Source organism: Carassius auratus, unplaced genomic scaffold (genome assembly GCF_003368295.1).
Source record: "Carassius auratus strain Wakin unplaced genomic scaffold, ASM336829v1 scaf_tig00008451, whole genome shotgun sequence".
NCBI lineage: Eukaryota > Metazoa > Chordata > Actinopteri > Cypriniformes > Cyprinidae > Carassius > Carassius auratus.
In genome coordinates, this window is record NW_020523943.1 from 1 (window position 1) to 13,125 (window position 13,125).

Below are 13,125 nucleotides of genomic sequence, written 5' to 3' on the forward strand. Positions count from 1 at the left end.
TTCTCAGAAGAAAGCCACGCAGGCTTGGAATGTCACAGTTGTGGGATAGGTTAGGTCAAACAATATCTGCTCTTTCATTTCTGCATCAACTTACCTTTAGTGACTGTATTCATGCCTCTTGCCGCAAAGCCTTGGAAGCGTTGAGTTCCTCCTCAACAGAAACCCACCTGAACGATTTTGACCGTGATAACCTCTACACTATTGAAGCCTGCAGCCCAAAGAGGTGTCAGATCTTTTCCATCGCAAGCATCGTGGAGCGCGAATCAAATTACAGATTCGTTGCGCTCTTCAGTCTGCAAATACCTTCATTTTTTTAGCAGCAAACAAGCATTCTCCAGTTATCTGCGGGACAATCTGCGTAAGTCCCACACACAAGAGGACAGAGTTCATTCGGCCTGGCAGTATATGCTGAGTTTCCTGAAACGCTACCCTTAACTTACCTCGGAATTAAACACTTGCAGCGTGATATCAAGCTGAAACCTGCCTTCCTGTGCTAGTCTCAAAACTAACAAACCCAAAGTTTCAAGAGCACAGGAGAAATCGAAAATGTCTCTTGGTGATTTTTGTTGGTCAAATTGTAGAGTTTCTCCATTCTTCTTGAAACTCACCACAGGGGTAGCACGTGTCCAGACTAGCATGGGAAAGCAAGTTTAGCTTGATATCTCTTCAGAAAGCTGAGATGTGGACTTGCCACGTACAATCTACCCTATTGTAAAAAAACAGGCTGTTTGTGTCAGTCGAATTCCGAGGGTTTAACACGTCTGGGTGCTTCGGGAGTAAGTGAGGAGCCACCTGAACAGGTTTATTGGCAGATTCGTTGACCATTGTGTTGAATTTCAAGAAGGTTAGCCATGTGTTAGAAACTGCTACGGCTTGCATCATTTTATCAGGAAATCTCTACACCTGTGTAGAGAAGGGCCTTCGTGATGCAGAGCTGCTGCTCAACAGAGGGCCACTCAGACAAATCTCTTTTTTCATGTTCCTCAGAAGAAAGCCACGCAGGCTTGGAATGTCACGGTTGTGGGATAGGTTAAGGTCAAACAATGACTGCTCTTTCATTTCTGCATCAACTATACCTTTAGTGACTGTACTCATGCCTCTTGGCCGCAAAGCCTTGGAAGCGTTGAGTTCCTCCTCAACAGAAACCCACCTAAACAATTGTGAAAAGAGATGCAGTGTTCCCGCCCAGTTTCGAACTGGGGACCTTTCGCGTGTGAGGCGAACGTGATAACCACTACACTACGGAAACCCACTACCTAAAGAAGTCTGAAATCGTTCTGTGCAGGCTCGGCAATATGCGCATAAACGTTAAACCTTCTGAAGCCAACTGTCGGCTCAAAGGTGTTTATACATTTCTTCAAAAGAGGACAGCTGTTTCTGCTCGGTTTTGAACCGAGGACCTTTCGCGTGTTAGGCGAATGTGATGACCACTACACTACAGAAACTCCACAGGCTAACGATAGTGCTTTTTGGGAAAATATTTATACTGTGATGTGCCCGAAAGCAAATAGACAATCTGCGTAAGTCCCACACACAAGAGGACAGAGTTCATTCGGCCTGGCAGTATATGCTGAGTTTCCTGAAACGCTACCCTTAACTTACCTCGGAATTAAACACTTGCAGCGTGATATCAAGCTGAAACCTGCCTTCCTGTGCTAGTCTCAAACTAACAAACCCAAAGTTTCAAGAGCACAGGAGAAACTCGAAAATGTCTCTTGGTGATTTTTGTTGGTCAAATTGTAGAGTTTCTCCATTCTTCTTGAAACTCACCACAGGGGTAGCACGTGTCCAGACTAGCATGGGAAAGCAAGTTTTAGCTTGATATCTCTTCAGAAAGCTGAGATGTGGACTTGCCACGTACAATCTACCCTATTGTAAAAAAACAGGCTGTTTGTGGTCAGTCGAATTCCGAGGGTTTAACACGTCTGGGTGCTTCGGGAGTAAGTGAGGAGCCACCTGAACAGGTTTATTGGCAGATTCGTTGACCATTGTGTTGAATTTCAAGAAGGTTAGCCATGTGTTAGAAACTGCTACGGCTTGCATCATTTTATCAGGAAATAACACTCCAGATGGATGTGTTTTAAAGTTCGTCAAGGGGACACACAGACTGCTTGTGGTCACAGTCTTTGTATTACCAGTGGACAGAAGGGCAGTTAGTGGTCACATAGGCGGTGAGAGGGACAGATGGGCTGTTTGTGGTGACACAGGTGATTATTGGGACAGAGAGGGCCGGCGCGCAGGGGTCTAAGGACGGCCTGCCACGTACCCCCTTTTAGGCGCCCCTTGAGGCCCTGCCCTTACTTGATGGCCTAGGCGGAAAAAGACCCTTACACAAGAGGACAGATTTCATTCGGCGTGGCAGTCTACGCAGAGTTCCCTAAAATCTCTTCTTTGGTGTTTCTCAGAAGAAAGCCACGCAGGCTTGGAATGTCACAGTTGTGGGTTAGGTTTAGGTCAAACAATATCTGCTCTTTCATTTCTGCATCAACTTTACCTTTAGTGACTGTATTCATGCCTCTTGGCCGCAAAGCCTTGGAAGCGTTGAGTTCCTCCTCAACAGAAACCCACCTGAACGATTTTGACCGTGATAACCTCTACACTATTGAAGCCTGCAGCCAAAGAGGTGTCAGATCTTTTCATCGCAAGCATGGTGGAGCGCGAATCAAATTACAGATTCCGTTGCGCTCTTCAGTCTGCAAATACCTTCTATTTTTAGCAGCAAACCAAGCAATTCTCCAGTTATCTGCGGGACAATCTGCGTAAGTCCCACACACAAGAGGACAGAGTTCATTCGGCCTGGCAGTATATGCTGAGTTTCCTGAAACGCTACCCTTAACTTACCTCGGAATTAAACACTTGCAGCGTGATATCAAGCTGAAACCTGCCTTCCTGTGCTAGTCTCAAACTAACAAACCCAAAGTTTCAAGAGCACAGGAGAAACTCGAAAATGTCTCTTGGTGATTTTTGTTGGTCAAATTGTAGAGTTTCTCCATTCTTCTTGAAACTCACCACAGGGGTAGCACGTGTCCAGACTAGCATGGGAAAGCAAGTTTTAGCTTGATATCTCTTCAGAAAGCTGAGATGTGGACTTGCCACGTACAATCTACCCTATTGTAAAAAAACAGGCTGTTTGTGGTCAGTCGAATTCCGAGGGTTTAACACGTCTGGGTGCTTCGGGAGTAAGTGAGGAGCCACCTGAACAGGTTTATTGGCAGATTCGTTGACCATTGTGTTGAATTTCAAGAAGGTTAGCCATGTGTTAGAAACTGCTACGGCTTGCATCATTTTATCAGGAAATCTCTACACCTGTGTAGAGAAGGGCCTTCGTGATGAAGAGCTGCTGCTCAACAGAGGGCCACTCAGACAAATCTCTTTTTTCGTGTTCCTCAGAAGAAAGCCACGCAGGCTTGGAATGTCACGGTTGTGGGATAGGTTAAGGTCAAACAATGACTGCTCTTTCATTTCTGCATCAACTATACCTTTAGTGACTGTACTCATGCCTCTTGGCCGCAAAGCCTTGGAAGCGTTGAGTTCCTCCTCAACAGAAACCCACCTAAACAATTGTGAAAAGAGATGCAGTGTTCCCGCCCAGTTTCGAACTGGGGACCTTTCGCGTGTGAGGCGAACGTGATAACCACTACACTACGGAAACCCACTACCTAAAGAAGTCTGAAATCGTTCTGTGCAGGCTCGGCAATATGCGCATAAACGTTAAACCTTCTGAAGCCAACTGTCGGCTCAAAGGTGTTTATACATTTCTTCAAAAGAGGACAGCTGTTTCTGCTCGGTTTTGAACCGAGGACCTTTCGCGTGTTAGGCGAATGTGATGACCACTACACTACAGAAACTCCACAGGCTAACGATAGTGCTTTTTGGGAAAATATTTATACTGTGATGTGCCCGAAAGCAAATAGACAATCTGCGTAAGTCCCACACACAAGAGGACAGAGTTCATTCGGCCTGGCAGTATATGCTGAGTTTCCTGAAACGCTACCCTTAACTTACCTCGGAATTAAACACTTGCAGCGTGATATCAAGCTGAAACCTGCCTTCCTGTGCTAGTCTCAAACTAACAAACCCAAAGTTTCAAGAGCACAGGAGAAACTCGAAAATGTCTCTTGGTGATTTTTGTTGGTCAAATTGTAGAGTTTCTCCATTCTTCTTGAAACTCACCACAGGGGTAGCACGTGTCCAGACTAGCATGGGAAAGCAAGTTTTAGCTTGATATCTCTTCAGAAAGCTGAGATGTGGACTTGCCACGTACAATCTACCCTATTGTAAAAAAACAGGCTGTTTGTGGTCAGTCGAATTCCGAGGGTTTAACACGTCTGGGTGCTTCGGGAGTAAGTGAGGAGCCACCTGAACAGGTTTATTGGCAGATTCGTTGACCATTGTGTTGAATTTCAAGAAGGTTAGCCATGTGTTAGAAACTGCTACGGCTTGCATCATTTTATCAGGAAATAACACTCCAGATGGATGTGTTTTAAAGTTCGTCAAGGGGACACACAGACTGCTTGTGGTCACAGTCTTTGTATTACCAGTGGACAGAAGGGCAGTTAGTGGTCACATAGGCGGTGAGAGGGACAGATGGGCTGTTTGTGGTGACACAGGTGATTATTGGGACAGAGAGGGCCGGCGCGCAGGGGTCTAAGGACGGCCTGCCACGTACCCCCTTTTAGGCGCCCCTTGAGGCCCTGCCCTTACTTGATGGCCTAGGCGGAAAAAGACCCTTACACAAGAGGACAGATTTCATTCGGCGTGGCAGTCTACGCAGAGTTCCCTAAAATCTCTTCTTTGGTGTTTCTCAGAAGAAAGCCACGCAGGCTTGGAATGTCACAGTTGTGGGTTAGGTTTAGGTCAAACAATATCTGCTCTTTCATTTCTGCATCAACTTTACCTTTAGTGACTGTATTCATGCCTCTTGGCCGCAAAGCCTTGGAAGCGTTGAGTTCCTCCTCAACAGAAACCCACCTGAACGATTTTGACCGTGATAACCTCTACACTATTGAAGCCTGCAGCCAAAGAGGTGTCAGATCTTTTCATCGCAAGCATCGTGGAGCGCGAATCAAATTACAGATTCCGTTGCGCTCTTCAGTCTGCAAATACCTTCTATTTTTAGCAGCAAACCAAGCAATTCTCCAGTTATCTGCGGGACAATCTGCGTAAGTCCCACACACAAGAGGACAGAGTTCATTCGGCCTGGCAGTATATGCTGAGTTTCCTGAAACGCTACCCTTAACTTACCTCGGAATTAAACACTTGCAGCGTGATATCAAGCTGAAACCTGCCTTCCTGTGCTAGTCTCAAACTAACAAACCCAAAGTTTCAAGAGCACAGGAGAAACTCGAAAATGTCTCTTGGTGATTTTTGTTGGTCAAATTGTAGAGTTTCTCCATTCTTCTTGAAACTCACCACAGGGGTAGCACGTGTCCAGACTAGCATGGGAAAGCAAGTTTTAGCTTGATATCTCTTCAGAAAGCTGAGATGTGGACTTGCCACGTACAATCTACCCTATTGTAAAAAAACAGGCTGTTTGTGGTCAGTCGAATTCCGAGGGTTTAACACGTCTGGGTGCTTCGGGAGTAAGTGAGGAGCCACCTGAACAGGTTTATTGGCAGATTCGTTGACCATTGTGTTGAATTTCAAGAAGGTTAGCCATGTGTTAGAAACTGCTACGGCTTGCATCATTTTATCAGGAAATCTCTACACCTGTGTAGAGAAGGGCCTTCGTGATGAAGAGATGCTGCTCAACAGAGGGCCACTCAGACAAATCTCTTTTTTCGTGTTCCTCAGAAGAAAGCCACGCAGGCTTGGAATGTCACGGTTGTGGGATAGGTTAAGGTCAAACAATGACTGCTCTTTCATTTCTGCATCAACTATACCTTTAGTGACTGTACTCATGCCTCTTGGCCGCAAAGCCTTGGAAGCGTTGAGTTCCTCCTCAACAGAAACCCACCTAAACAATTGTGAAAAGAGATGCAGTGTTCCCGCCCAGTTTCGAACTGGGGACCTTTCGCGTGTGAGGCGAACGTGATAACCACTACACTACGGAAACCCACTACCTAAAGAAGTCTGAAATCGTTCTGTGCAGGCTCGGCAATATGCGCATAAACGTTAAACCTTCTGAAGCCAACTGTCGGCTCAAAGGTGTTTATACATTTCTTCAAAAGAGGACAGCTGTTTCTGCTCGGTTTTGAACCGAGGACCTTTCGCGTGTTAGGCGAATGTGATGACCACTACACTACAGAAACTCCACAGGCTAACGATAGTGCTTTTTGGGAAAATATTTATACTGTGATGTGCCCGAAAGCAAATAGACAATCTGCGTAAGTCCCACACACAAGAGGACAGAGTTCATTCGGCCTGGCAGTATATGCTGAGTTTCCTGAAACGCTACCCTTAACTTACCTCGGAATTAAACACTTGCAGCGTGATATCAAGCTGAAACCTGCCTTCCTGTGCTAGTCTCAAACTAACAAACCCAAAGTTTCAAGAGCACAGGAGAAACTCGAAAATGTCTCTTGGTGATTTTTGTTGGTCAAATTGTAGAGTTTCTCCATTCTTCTTGAAACTCACCACAGGGGTAGCACGTGTCCAGACTAGCATGGGAAAGCAAGTTTTAGCTTGATATCTCTTCAGAAAGCTGAGATGTGGACTTGCCACGTACAATCTACCCTATTGTAAAAAAACAGGCTGTTTGTGGTCAGTCGAATTCCGAGGGTTTAACACGTCTGGGTGCTTCGGGAGTAAGTGAGGAGCCACCTGAACAGGTTTATTGGCAGATTCGTTGACCATTGTGTTGAATTTCAAGAAGGTTAGCCATGTGTTAGAAACTGCTACGGCTTGCATCATTTTATCAGGAAATAACACTCCAGATGGATGTGTTTTAAAGTTCGTCAAGGGGACACACAGACTGCTTGTGGTCACAGTCTTTGTATTACCAGTGGACAGAAGGGCAGTTAGTGGTCACATAGGCGGTGAGATGGACAGATGGGCTGTTTGTGGTGACACAGGTGATTATTGGGACAGAGAGGGCCGGCGCGCAGGGGTCTAAGGACGGCCTGCCACGTACCCCCTTTTAGGCGCCCCTTGAGGCCCTGCCCTTACTTGATGGCCTAGGCGGAAAAAGACCCTTACACAAGAGGACAGATTTCATTCGGCGTGGCAGTCTACGCAGAGTTCCCTAAAATCTCTTCTTTGGTGTTTCTCAGAAGAAAGCCACGCAGGCTTGGAATGTCACAGTTGTGGGTTAGGTTTAGGTCAAACAATATCTGCTCTTTCATTTCTGCATCAACTTTACCTTTAGTGACTGTATTCATGCCTCTTGGCCGCAAAGCCTTGGAAGCGTTGAGTTCCTCCTCAACAGAAACCCACCTGAACGATTTTGACCGTGATAACCTCTACACTATTGAAGCCTGCAGCCAAAGAGGTGTCAGATCTTTTCATCGCAAGCATCGTGGAGCGCGAATCAAATTACAGATTCCGTTGCGCTCTTCAGTCTGCAAATACCTTCTATTTTTAGCAGCAAACCAAGCAATTCTCCAGTTATCTGCGGGACAATCTGCGTAAGTCCCACACACAAGAGGACAGAGTTCATTCGGCCTGGCAGTATATGCTGAGTTTCCTGAAACGCTACCCTTAACTTACCTCGGAATTAAACACTTGCAGCGTGATATCAAGCTGAAACCTGCCTTCCTGTGCTAGTCTCAAACTAACAAACCCAAAGTTTCAAGAGCACAGGAGAAACTCGAAAATGTCTCTTGGTGATTTTTGTTGGTCAAATTGTAGAGTTTCTCCATTCTTCTTGAAACTCACCACAGGGGTAGCACGTGTCCAGACTAGCATGGGAAAGCAAGTTTTAGCTTGATATCTCTTCAGAAAGCTGAGATGTGGACTTGCCACGTACAATCTACCCTATTGTAAAAAAACAGGCTGTTTGTGGTCAGTCGAATTCCGAGGGTTTAACACGTCTGGGTGCTTCGGGAGTAAGTGAGGAGCCACCTGAACAGGTTTATTGGCAGATTCGTTGACCATTGTGTTGAATTTCAAGAAGGTTAGCCATGTGTTAGAAACTGCTACGGCTTGCATCATTTTATCAGGAAATCTCTACACCTGTGTAGAGAAGGGCCTTCGTGATGCAGAGCTGCTGCTCAACAGAGGGCCACTCAGACAAATCTCTTTTTTCGTGTTCCTCAGAAGAAAGCCACGCAGGCTTGGAATGTCACGGTTGTGGGATAGGTTAAGGTCAAACAATGACTGCTCTTTCATTTCTGCATCAACTATACCTTTAGTGACTGTACTCATGCCTCTTGGCCGCAAAGCCTTGGAAGCGTTGAGTTCCTCCTCAACAGAAACCCACCTAAACAATTGTGAAAAGAGATGCAGTGTTCCCGCCCAGTTTCGAACTGGGGACCTTTCGCGTGTGAGGCGAACGTGATAACCACTACACTACGGAAACCCACTACCTAAAGAAGTCTGAAATCGTTCTGTGCAGGCTCGGCAATATGCGCATAAACGTTAAACCTTCTGAAGCCAACTGTCGGCTCAAAGGTGTTTATACATTTCTTCAAAAGAGGACAGCTGTTTCTGCTCGGTTTTGAACCGAGGACCTTTCGCGTGTTAGGCGAATGTGATGACCACTACACTACAGAAACTCCACAGGCTAACGATAGTGCTTTTTGGGAAAATATTTATACTGTGATGTGCCCGAAAGCAAATAGACAATCTGCGTAAGTCCCACACACAAGAGGACAGAGTTCATTCGGCCTGGCAGTATATGCTGAGTTTCCTGAAACGCTACCCTTAACTTACCTCGGAATTAAACACTTGCAGCGTGATATCAAGCTGAAACCTGCCTTCCTGTGCTAGTCTCAAACTAACAAACCCAAAGTTTCAAGAGCACAGGAGAAACTCGAAAATGTCTCTTGGTGATTTTTGTTGGTCAAATTGTAGAGTTTCTCCATTCTTCTTGAAACTCACCACAGGGGTAGCACGTGTCCAGACTAGCATGGGAAAGCAAGTTTTAGCTTGATATCTCTTCAGAAAGCTGAGATGTGGACTTGCCACGTACAATCTACCCTATTGTAAAAAAACAGGCTGTTTGTGGTCAGTCGAATTCCGAGGGTTTAACACGTCTGGGTGCTTCGGGAGTAAGTGAGGAGCCACCTGAACAGGTTTATTGGCAGATTCGTTGACCATTGTGTTGAATTTCAAGAAGGTTAGCCATGTGTTAGAAACTGCTACGGCTTGCATCATTTTATCAGGAAATCTCTACACCTGTGTAGAGAAGGGCCTTCGTGATGCAGAGCTGCTGCTCAACAGAGGGCCACTCAGACAAATCTCTTTTTTCGTGTTCCTCAGAAGAAAGCCACGCAGGCTTGGAATGTCACGGTTGTGGGATAGGTTAAGGTCAAACAATGACTGCTCTTTCATTTCTGCATCAACTATACCTTTAGTGACTGTACTCATGCCTCTTGGCCGCAAAGCCTTGGAAGCGTTGAGTTCCTCCTCAACAGAAACCCACCTAAACAATTGTGAAAAGAGATGCAGTGTTCCCGCCCAGTTTCGAACTGGGGACCTTTCGCGTGTGAGGCGAACGTGATAACCACTACACTACGGAAACCCACTACCTAAAGAAGTCTGAAATCGTTCTGTGCAGGCTCGGCAATATGCGCATAAACGTTAAACCTTCTGAAGCCAACTGTCGGCTCAAAGGTGTTTATACATTTCTTCAAAAGAGGACAGCTGTTTCTGCTCGGTTTTGAACCGAGGACCTTTCGCGTGTTAGGCGAATGTGATGACCACTACACTACAGAAACTCCACAGGCTAACGATAGTGCTTTTTGGGAAAATATTTATACTGTGATGTGCCCGAAAGCAAATAGACAATCTGCGTAAGTCCCACACACAAGAGGACAGAGTTCATTCGGCCTGGCAGTATATGCTGAGTTTCCTGAAACGCTACCCTTAACTTACCTCGGAATTAAACACTTGCAGCGTGATATCAAGCTGAAACCTGCCTTCCTGTGCTAGTCTCAAACTAACAAACCCAAAGTTTCAAGAGCACAGGAGAAACTCGAAAATGTCTCTTGGTGATTTTTGTTGGTCAAATTGTAGAGTTTCTCCATTCTTCTTGAAACTCACCACAGGGGTAGCACGTGTCCAGACTAGCATGGGAAAGCAAGTTTTAGCTTGATATCTCTTCAGAAAGCTGAGATGTGGACTTGCCACGTACAATCTACCCTATTGTAAAAAAACAGGCTGTTTGTGGTCAGTCGAATTCCGAGGGTTTAACACGTCTGGGTGCTTCGGGAGTAAGTGAGGAGCCACCTGAACAGGTTTATTGGCAGATTCGTTGACCATTGTGTTGAATTTCAAGAAGGTTAGCCATGTGTTAGAAACTGCTACGGCTTGCATCATTTTATCAGGAAATCTCTACACCTGTGTAGAGAAGGGCCTTCGTGATGCAGAGCTGCTGCTCAACAGAGGGCCACTCAGACAAATCTCTTTTTTCGTGTTCCTCAGAAGAAAGCCACGCAGGCTTGGAATGTCACGGTTGTGGGATAGGTTAAGGTCAAACAATGACTGCTCTTTCATTTCTGCATCAACTATACCTTTAGTGACTGTACTCATGCCTCTTGGCCGCAAAGCCTTGGAAGCGTTGAGTTCCTCCTCAACAGAAACCCACCTAAACAATTGTGAAAAGAGATGCAGTGTTCCCGCCCAGTTTCGAACTGGGGACCTTTCGCGTGTGAGGCGAACGTGATAACCACTACACTACGGAAACCCACTACCTAAAGAAGTCTGAAATCGTTCTGTGCAGGCTCGGCAATATGCGCATAAACGTTAAACCTTCTGAAGCCAACTGTCGGCTCAAAGGTGTTTATACATTTCTTCAAAAGAGGACAGCTGTTTCTGCTCGGTTTTGAACCGAGGACCTTTCGCGTGTTAGGCGAATGTGATGACCACTACACTACAGAAACTCCACAGGCTAACGATAGTGCTTTTTGGGAAAATATTTATACTGTGATGTGCCCGAAAGCAAATAGACAATCTGCGTAAGTCCCACACACAAGAGGACAGAGTTCATTCGGCCTGGCAGTATATGCTGAGTTTCCTGAAACGCTACCCTTAACTTACCTCGGAATTAAACACTTGCAGCGTGATATCAAGCTGAAACCTGCCTTCCTGTGCTAGTCTCAAACTAACAAACCCAAAGTTTCAAGAGCACAGGAGAAACTCGAAAATGTCTCTTGGTGATTTTTGTTGGTCAAATTGTAGAGTTTCTCCATTCTTCTTGAAACTCACCACAGGGGTAGCACGTGTCCAGACTAGCATGGGAAAGCAAGTTTTAGCTTGATATCTCTTCAGAAAGCTGAGATGTGGACTTGCCACGTACAATCTACCCTATTGTAAAAAAACAGGCTGTTTGTGGTCAGTCGAATTCCGAGGGTTTAACACGTCTGGGTGCTTCGGGAGTAAGTGAGGAGCCACCTGAACAGGTTTATTGGCAGATTCGTTGACCATTGTGTTGAATTTCAAGAAGGTTAGCCATGTGTTAGAAACTGCTACGGCTTGCATCATTTTATCAGGAAATCTCTACACCTGTGTAGAGAAGGGCCTTCGTGATGCAGAGCTGCTGCTCAACAGAGGGCCACTCAGACAAATCTCTTTTTTCGTGTTCCTCAGAAGAAAGCCACGCAGGCTTGGAATGTCACGGTTGTGGGATAGGTTAAGGTCAAACAATGACTGCTCTTTCATTTCTGCATCAACTATACCTTTAGTGACTGTACTCATGCCTCTTGGCCGCAAAGCCTTGGAAGCGTTGAGTTCCTCCTCAACAGAAACCCACCTAAACAATTGTGAAAAGAGATGCAGTGTTCCCGCCCAGTTTCGAACTGGGGACCTTTCGCGTGTGAGGCGAACGTGATAACCACTACACTACGGAAACCCACTACCTAAAGAAGTCTGAAATCGTTCTGTGCAGGCTCGGCAATATGCGCATAAACGTTAAACCTTCTGAAGCCAACTGTCGGCTCAAAGGTGTTTATACATTTCTTCAAAAGAGGACAGCTGTTTCTGCTCGGTTTGAACCGAGGACCTTTCGCGTGTTAGGCGAATGTGATGACCACTACACTACAGAAACTCCACAGGCTAACGATAGTGCTTTTTGGGAAAATATTTATACTGTGATGTGCCCGAAAGCAAATAGACAATCTGCGTAAGTCCCACACACAAGAGGACAGAGTTCATTCGGCCTGGCAGTATATGCTGAGTTTCCTGAAACGCTACCCTTAACTTACCTCGGAATTAAACACTTGCAGCGTGATATCAAGCTGAAACCTGCCTTCCTGTGCTAGTCTCAAACTAACAAACCCAAAGTTTCAAGAGCACAGGAGAAACTCGAAAATGTCTCTTGGTGATTTTTGTTGGTCAAATTGTAGAGTTTCTCCATTCTTCTTGAAACTCACCACAGGGGTAGCACGTGTCCAGACTAGCATGGGAAAGCAAGTTTTAGCTTGATATCTCTTCAGAAAGCTGAGATGTGGACTTGCCACGTACAATCTACCCTATTGTAAAAAAACAGGCTGTTTGTGGTCAGTCGAATTCCGAGGGTTTAACACGTCTGGGTGCTTCGGGAGTAAGTGAGGAGCCACCTGAACAGGTTTATTGGCAGATTCGTTGACCATTGTGTTGAATTTCAAGAAGGTTAGCCATGTGTTAGAAACTGCTACGGCTTGCATCATTTTATCAGGAAATCTCTACACCTGTGTAGAGAAGGGCCTTCGTGATGAAGAGATGCTGCTCAACAGAGGGCCACTCAGACAAATCTCTTTTTTCGTGTTCCTCAGAAGAAAGCCACGCAGGCTTGGAATGTCACGGTTGTGGGATAGGTTAAGGTCAAACAATGACTGCTCTTTCATTTCTGCATCAACTATACCTTTAGTGACTGTACTCATGCCTCTTGGCCGCAAAGCCTTGGAAGCGTTGAGTTCCTCCTCAACAGAAACCCACCTAAACAATTGTGAAAAGAGATGCAGTGTTCCCGCCCAGTTTCGAACTGGGGACCTTTCGCGTGTGAGGCGAACGTGATAACCACTACACTACGGAAACCCACTACCTAAA

At 45.7% G+C, this 13,125-nt stretch overlaps 14 non-coding genes across 14 annotated transcripts; all 14 read right to left on the minus strand.

The window, feature by feature from the left end:
• Window positions 1-1,176: 1,176 nt before the first annotated feature.
• Window positions 1,177-1,249, minus strand: trnav-cac (transfer RNA valine (anticodon CAC)). The gene has a single exon. It is a non-coding gene; the product is annotated as a tRNA-Val (tRNA).
• Window positions 1,250-1,372: 123 nt separating this feature from the next.
• Window positions 1,373-1,445, minus strand: trnav-aac (transfer RNA valine (anticodon AAC)). The gene has a single exon. It is a non-coding gene; the product is annotated as a tRNA-Val (tRNA).
• Window positions 1,446-3,579: 2,134 nt separating this feature from the next.
• On the minus strand, window positions 3,580-3,652 carry trnav-cac (transfer RNA valine (anticodon CAC)). Its single transcript has one exon. It is a non-coding gene; the product is annotated as a tRNA-Val (tRNA).
• Window positions 3,653-3,775: 123 nt separating this feature from the next.
• trnav-aac (transfer RNA valine (anticodon AAC)) lies at window positions 3,776-3,848 on the minus strand. The gene has a single exon. It is a non-coding gene; the product is annotated as a tRNA-Val (tRNA).
• A 2,134-nt stretch (window positions 3,849-5,982) lies between these two features.
• Window positions 5,983-6,055, minus strand: trnav-cac (transfer RNA valine (anticodon CAC)). The gene has a single exon. It is a non-coding gene; the product is annotated as a tRNA-Val (tRNA).
• A 123-nt stretch (window positions 6,056-6,178) lies between these two features.
• Window positions 6,179-6,251, minus strand: trnav-aac (transfer RNA valine (anticodon AAC)). The gene has a single exon. It is a non-coding gene; the product is annotated as a tRNA-Val (tRNA).
• Window positions 6,252-8,385: 2,134 nt separating this feature from the next.
• On the minus strand, window positions 8,386-8,458 carry trnav-cac (transfer RNA valine (anticodon CAC)). The gene has a single exon. It is a non-coding gene; the product is annotated as a tRNA-Val (tRNA).
• A 123-nt stretch (window positions 8,459-8,581) lies between these two features.
• On the minus strand, window positions 8,582-8,654 carry trnav-aac (transfer RNA valine (anticodon AAC)). The gene has a single exon. It is a non-coding gene; the product is annotated as a tRNA-Val (tRNA).
• An 895-nt stretch (window positions 8,655-9,549) lies between these two features.
• On the minus strand, window positions 9,550-9,622 carry trnav-cac (transfer RNA valine (anticodon CAC)). The gene has a single exon. It is a non-coding gene; the product is annotated as a tRNA-Val (tRNA).
• A 123-nt stretch (window positions 9,623-9,745) lies between these two features.
• On the minus strand, window positions 9,746-9,818 carry trnav-aac (transfer RNA valine (anticodon AAC)). The gene has a single exon. It is a non-coding gene; the product is annotated as a tRNA-Val (tRNA).
• An 895-nt stretch (window positions 9,819-10,713) lies between these two features.
• Window positions 10,714-10,786, minus strand: trnav-cac (transfer RNA valine (anticodon CAC)). Its single transcript has one exon. It is a non-coding gene; the product is annotated as a tRNA-Val (tRNA).
• A 123-nt stretch (window positions 10,787-10,909) lies between these two features.
• trnav-aac (transfer RNA valine (anticodon AAC)) lies at window positions 10,910-10,982 on the minus strand. The gene has a single exon. It is a non-coding gene; the product is annotated as a tRNA-Val (tRNA).
• Window positions 10,983-11,877: 895 nt separating this feature from the next.
• On the minus strand, window positions 11,878-11,950 carry trnav-cac (transfer RNA valine (anticodon CAC)). The gene has a single exon. It is a non-coding gene; the product is annotated as a tRNA-Val (tRNA).
• A 1,090-nt stretch (window positions 11,951-13,040) lies between these two features.
• trnav-cac (transfer RNA valine (anticodon CAC)) lies at window positions 13,041-13,113 on the minus strand. Its single transcript has one exon. It is a non-coding gene; the product is annotated as a tRNA-Val (tRNA).
• Window positions 13,114-13,125: the final 12 nt, after the last annotated feature.